This window comes from Podarcis gaigeae, assembly GCF_964106915.1.
Source record: "Podarcis gaigeae genome assembly, chromosome: 4".
NCBI lineage: Eukaryota > Metazoa > Chordata > Lepidosauria > Squamata > Lacertidae > Podarcis > Podarcis gaigeae.
Genome location: NC_139677.1, coordinates 50855989 through 50861989, shown reverse-complemented (window position 1 = coordinate 50861989; position 6001 = coordinate 50855989).

Here is a 6001-nt window from a genome sequence, read left to right as displayed (position 1 = left end):
GCACACAACACAGAAATAAATGATTGGTATTGTGTGTTTTAGGTTTCGTCTCCAGAAATACAAAAGCAATCATCCATTTTGCTCCAAGCTCTTCATATTTGCAAATGAATACTTTTTGCAAACCAATATTTCAAATGCATTTCTCCCCCTTTGGATGGTATGACATTAATTTTTCTCTTTAAAAAAGGCTTTCAAAATGTATTTTGTTGTTGTAACTCTTAAGTCTGGTGTAGCTTTGAATGGGTAATCTGTGTCATATATAATTCCCAAATTTTTGGCTCTAAAATAGTGAACAGCTTGTCTGTACTAGTGCTTCTCCCCCTCCTAAGCACATAACATTTCTCCATTTAAAGGCATAATAAGACTGTCAAGAGTTTGATTTTCTTATATGTTTCAGTCTGTGGACTGATCTTTGCTAACTCTCTAAACTTTTCTGTCTTGTATGAATCTTTTCAGGTCTATGGGTGTCCCAACACTCCTTTTAACTCAATTTATATAATTAAGTCTTCCTCATGCACTTCTTTCCAATTTCCTTACACTTATATCACCCCTATTCTTAGAATATGCCCTACCATAATTGTTCACTCTTTTACATTTGGCTCTGCCCAGTCACACCCAGTATTTCTTATCAGCTTGCCACTCAATATTAGGATATTAGATCTCACTTTTGAGCTTCATAGGAAAATAATTTCCCTTAAGCTATATGGTTACCAGACAGGGAGTTGTGGGGTTTTGTGGGGGTTTCGACCTCTAAATTTATATGTCAAAGTTCCTGTTAAAAATTCAAGCAGTTGAATATTATATTTATACTAACTTGGAAGTAATGGAACCCAAATTTAGACATTCTTGTGTTAAAGAAATATCTAAAAGATTCAGGAAAGGGGGAGGAAACGGATGGCAAATGTTGATGACCTAGGTACTAATCAGACCATGTGGATGCCTCTCCCCTCAGATATTAACTGATCATAACTATCCAGCAATATGCAGTAGTAGATAAAGTCATGCTCTTTCATCTTTGTTCAAAGTATGCATTAGCTTGACTTTTAAATTTGTAAGCTTCAGATCATGGTTTAGGTGCTAATCTAAATAATGGTTAGTGGAGAGCCTAGTGTGGATATGGTATCTGAATTTAATGTAAGTATATACACGAAGATTGTTGTGTGGGAAAGGCAGGAAAGCTCTTATATTCTCTAACCTTTCCTTCTATTTTTGCATTTTTCTGCAATGTAACAGTTGTCACAGGACTTAAATACCTGTGCAGTTTTGTTGTTGCATAAATTATTTTTTCTTGGGTCCTGAATGATACAATCTCATATTCTTGATTATAACAAATGTTAAAATTCTAAGCCAGGTGGGATTCTTTTTCAAGTCTGAAAGAAATGAAAGTATGCCATAATTCACACTGTTACTATTTGCTTATATTGGTTACAGAAAATCTGCACATTTGACATGTCGGTATATTGTTTTTCTGAATGTTTTAGATGCCAAATGAGAGTTTAGTGCCATGTTACACACATTCAACAACATTTCTGTTTTTCTCGCATGTAAAATAAATGTACTATTAAATGGTGTGAGCATACTCGTGTAGCATAAGGCAGGAGTGTACAGTGCACTTAAATTCCTGTAACTGGCATCTCGGACAGTTTATAGTCTTTTTAGCCTCATTAACTCTTGCAGTGCCATCTTCTTTCTCTTTCTCTATGGTCCATATGCTACTTCAGCATTGCATGAAGTGATAACTTTCCCATCCATCCCCAGCTGCATTATGACACCATCATGTGGTGCGTTTCCCTGCATCTGAGCAACATCACTGGCAACTGAAGGCAGGGTAACTTACCTGTGCAGAGCATCCTCGGAGGAAAGAAGGGGAGAGGAAGTGACTCACTGTGCGGCAGTGCTGGGATCACTTCCCGCACCTTTTAATAACATTTAAAAGCAGAAATTGAGCAGGCGAAAACTTCTTCATAATATTATCTTCATGCCATAAAAAAGCATCATCTGTGTCATTTCTGTTGTCGGGCCCCGCTTGGGGAAAAGGTGGTGATCTTAGGTATATCTGCTGCACAAAATACATGGAAATGCTAGCCCATCAGCCTGATGTAGTGTAATGCAACATGTGTCAGTCATAGTTCAGTGTGGGGGTCCAAATTAGGCATGACCACAGTTCTGTAAATCTTTATCCTGTGTTCATTAAAAAACAAACAAACAAAGTCAGAATACAAAGTGCTTAAGAAGAGGGATAGAAGGGAATGGTAGAGTAACCTCATCAGTCTTTCTCCTCAAAATTGCCTCCCCCAGCTGCTGTTTTTTCATTGTAGATACAGGTGGAAAAGCGTAAGAGGTAGCGTGTGACAGTTTTAAAAGGTGTCAGAAGAATCACCGGTTACTGGTGTAGACCAAGCCAGACCATGAGTCCATGAGCTCTGCTCAGTGTTGTCACTGTCAGCACCTCTCCAGGGTTTCAGAAAGGGGTCCTTCCTAGGCCTCCCTGGAAGGATTGAATCTGGGCCCTTTTTGAACGCAAAGTACATGCTCTATCACTGAGTCATGGTTTTTCCCCATAAACAGAAAGATACACGTGACTGCATGCCACATATAGTTTAGGTCTGAGATGCTCTCCAAAATATGCAGTGAAAATAAGTTCCTGCAGTACAATAGAAAGTTGGCAGTCCTACAGTTTCATCTAGTGGCGTCTAGACCACTATCGTCAATACTGTCATCTGAATATTTTCACTTCTTTGAAAAAGAACCGTCTCATTGCTGTACAAGACAGTTCTGTACAATTCTTTTTAGAACCTGCTTATAGAGGCTGCACAGATGATTCAGATCCCTGATTATGTATAGCTTTATGTTGAGTGGGAAGCTTTCACATGTACCCTATTGCAGGCATGAGCCCTGTAAGACGTCGGAAGCAGCAGAGATGGGACAGGGGCACTGCAGAGGTGGCAGGGCTAGCCAAGGTTGCTGCTCTCCCTCACATGATTTTAATCACATCGAGGAACTGAACACCCAAATAGGGCTTGTGGTGTTCATGTGTGTCCCACAGAGCTTTCCTTGAATGAAGTACACACACACACACACACACACACACGTGTACATAGCATTAATAGCTGTGAACTGTGTTTATTTTTCTAAGAGATATTCTTTTAAAGTGATAACTGATTAACTAGTTCAAGAAATATAGACTTTTTTCAGTTTTAGTTTTGATATCCTTGCTAAAAGCTTTGTGATGGTTAGCACACTACATAAACAAAATACAAACATTATCTTTTTTTCTCTCTACTCACAGTGGTACTGCATACTTGTGGTCTGACTTTTGCCCAATGCCTCCATGCAAAGCCACAGATTCAGACTGGGTGGCATAAACAAAAATAAGGGTTTTCTGTTTCTGTGTTGACTTGTTTTATAAACTGAGGGCATTACTTTTAAGTAGAGCTGTTGTGTGAGGTGTATGCCTTTCTGTAAGTAAATGTCCTCTGTAACCACTCAAGAATATAAAGTGCATCACATCAGCATGCAGAAAAAGTCATGTGAGTATTGAACTCGCCCATATTACTAAGACGGGAAGACAGGCAAGGAAAAGAGTTCTCTTTCTTTCTTTCATTCATCACTAACTGGATTAGGTTCTCCACCTATAAACATGTTTTTGAAGGGTGAAAACATATTCTCTACCCTTCCTTAACTTATGTTTGCAAAAGACCACTCAGTGTAAGAAGTCATATACTCACTCTGTTCCTTCTCCCCACCTCAAGAGAGAGATGAATCTGGAAAATCCTATATATTGTCCCTCACTGGGATACTGAAAGGCTGTCTGATTGCATTCGCTCTCCTTCTCTTTCTAGCTGGAGGTGGGGTGGGGGGCAGGGGAGAGTGGATGGGTTGGGGGTGGAGGACAGAATTTGAGTTCATTAAACCCTACTTCATTCACCCACCTAAGTAAATACAGAAAGGATTGCTGGCTGCTTTTTTTTTTTTTTTTTTTTTGCCTCTCTGTCTCTTTCTCTCTATCAAGGAGAGCTAGGTGGGGAGGGCGGGGGGGAAAGCAAGCCATCACAGACACCATGGCACCACTATGTCCATGACCTGTCTACCAGGTACAATTCCATTATGAAAAGTGTGTCTGCCAATGCTTAGTTAGGTACCTAATAATTTATTCTATGTTGGGGGGGGGACTGTTCTTAGCACACATTGTGAATAAGTAGTTTCTAGTGCCAAGAGATGCCCCTGCATTGTAATTCTACATCCAGTGATGGTGGCTGTTGCTGGCATAGCACTGCCAGTCTATAAGGTCAGTGGTAAAGTATCTGCTTCACCTGCAAATCCCTGGCATCTCAAGTTGGGCAGGGGAAAAGCTTGTCTGAAATCCTGGAGAATTTCTGCCAGTCAGTGTAGACAGTATACTGAGCTAGATCTTACTCTATATAAGGCAGCTTCTGCTGTTTCTGTGTTGATCTGCTTCTGTGTGAACTCTTTGGGTTTGTTTTTGATGCTTGCAGAGTACCATATTGTTCATTACTGGTGTCTAAATTTCTGTTTTATCGTGTGTGTGTTTTTATCCTGCCCTTCCTCATATGGTTTCCCCTCATAACAAACCTATGGGGTCAGTTAGACTGACAGATTAGGACCAACCCAAGTGGAGCTTCGCATTTGGGGGTGGGGTGGATTTGGGCATTGCTGCCATTTCTTCTCTCTCTCTCTCTCTCTCTCTCTCTCTCTCTCTCTCTCTGTATGTTTGCTATTGCAGTGTCTCATTTGGTCTGAGCACATTCCAACCGGTATTTCAGGACTTTTTGAGCATGGGCTCAACCATCCCAGTAAAATAAAGGAGACATCAATATACTGAACTTGGGTTGGATTGTGCCATGTATGTTTTGGCAAGATCCCCTCTTCCTGCACTATTTGCTGTATTGGTTCTATTCAGTGTAATTTACTGTGGTTTGGATTCTGGAAGTTGGTCTGTGAGGTACAGATGTGAGGTGACCCTGTGCTTTCGCAGGTCTTTCAGTTTCGGTGAGTTTTATGAGAATGAGTTCCCCACTGCTACTAAAGAAATAATTATTTCTCCTTTTGAAGCATACAATTTTAATTGCATTACAAATGAAAAACAAGTTGTTATCCTTTCAGACTATTAAAAGCTGTTTTATAACAAACCGCAAAAGTCCCAAGAATCAACTGGGGGGGGGGAAACAAGTCAAAGTGAACGTTTTATTTTTTGTGTACATCATTTTAAAAGATCATTGATAGAATGATAATTTCATTCCGGTAAGCATTGCAAAATCTGTACTTGCCGTAGTTTGACTTTAAAATCCATTTCAGAGCTGGACAAATTTCAAACTGCTGTAGGCAGAATGACATTCAGCCCTATAATTTACTCTTCATTACCACAGCGACCAGGCAGAAGGGCATCCCAGTACAGTAAGATATTCTGGAAGCTAAAATGCATTAGTGATAACATTCAATAAGAGGAGGAGGAGAATATAAAAGGGGTGGGCAAACTTCAGTCTTGATAGAACTACCAACGAGAGTGAGGTGCAAAAGGTATACAGTTAGAATTAAAAAACAAGAGTGCCTCTGAGCATGTTCTGTTTTTAGTAGGGGGCCTAAACTTAGTTCACAGTTCTTTCACACAAAAGTCAATTCCTGAAAAGTCAATTCATTTCAGCAGTCTGATTTATTAAAGTCATATTATTGTTGTTTTGTTGAACAGCTGGAAGCCAGAGAACCTTGTCAATCTGCTACAAATCAACCAGAGATCAGTAAATTCTGATCTTCTTTCTGTCCATTCCTGTTATAGGGAATCTTGGAAACTGAAAACTATCATTTCTGTTGATAAGCAAAATTCTGACTTCTTAGGATAGACAGTTTGAGAGGAAAGGCAGCAACTATAATTGAGCTGTCTTTGCCACATATTTGATCATCTTTCTGATTCATAGTATTATATTCTCCTTTCCTTCACCCACAGCAAAACAAACTTAACTTGATACATACCCTTAAAAGGGGG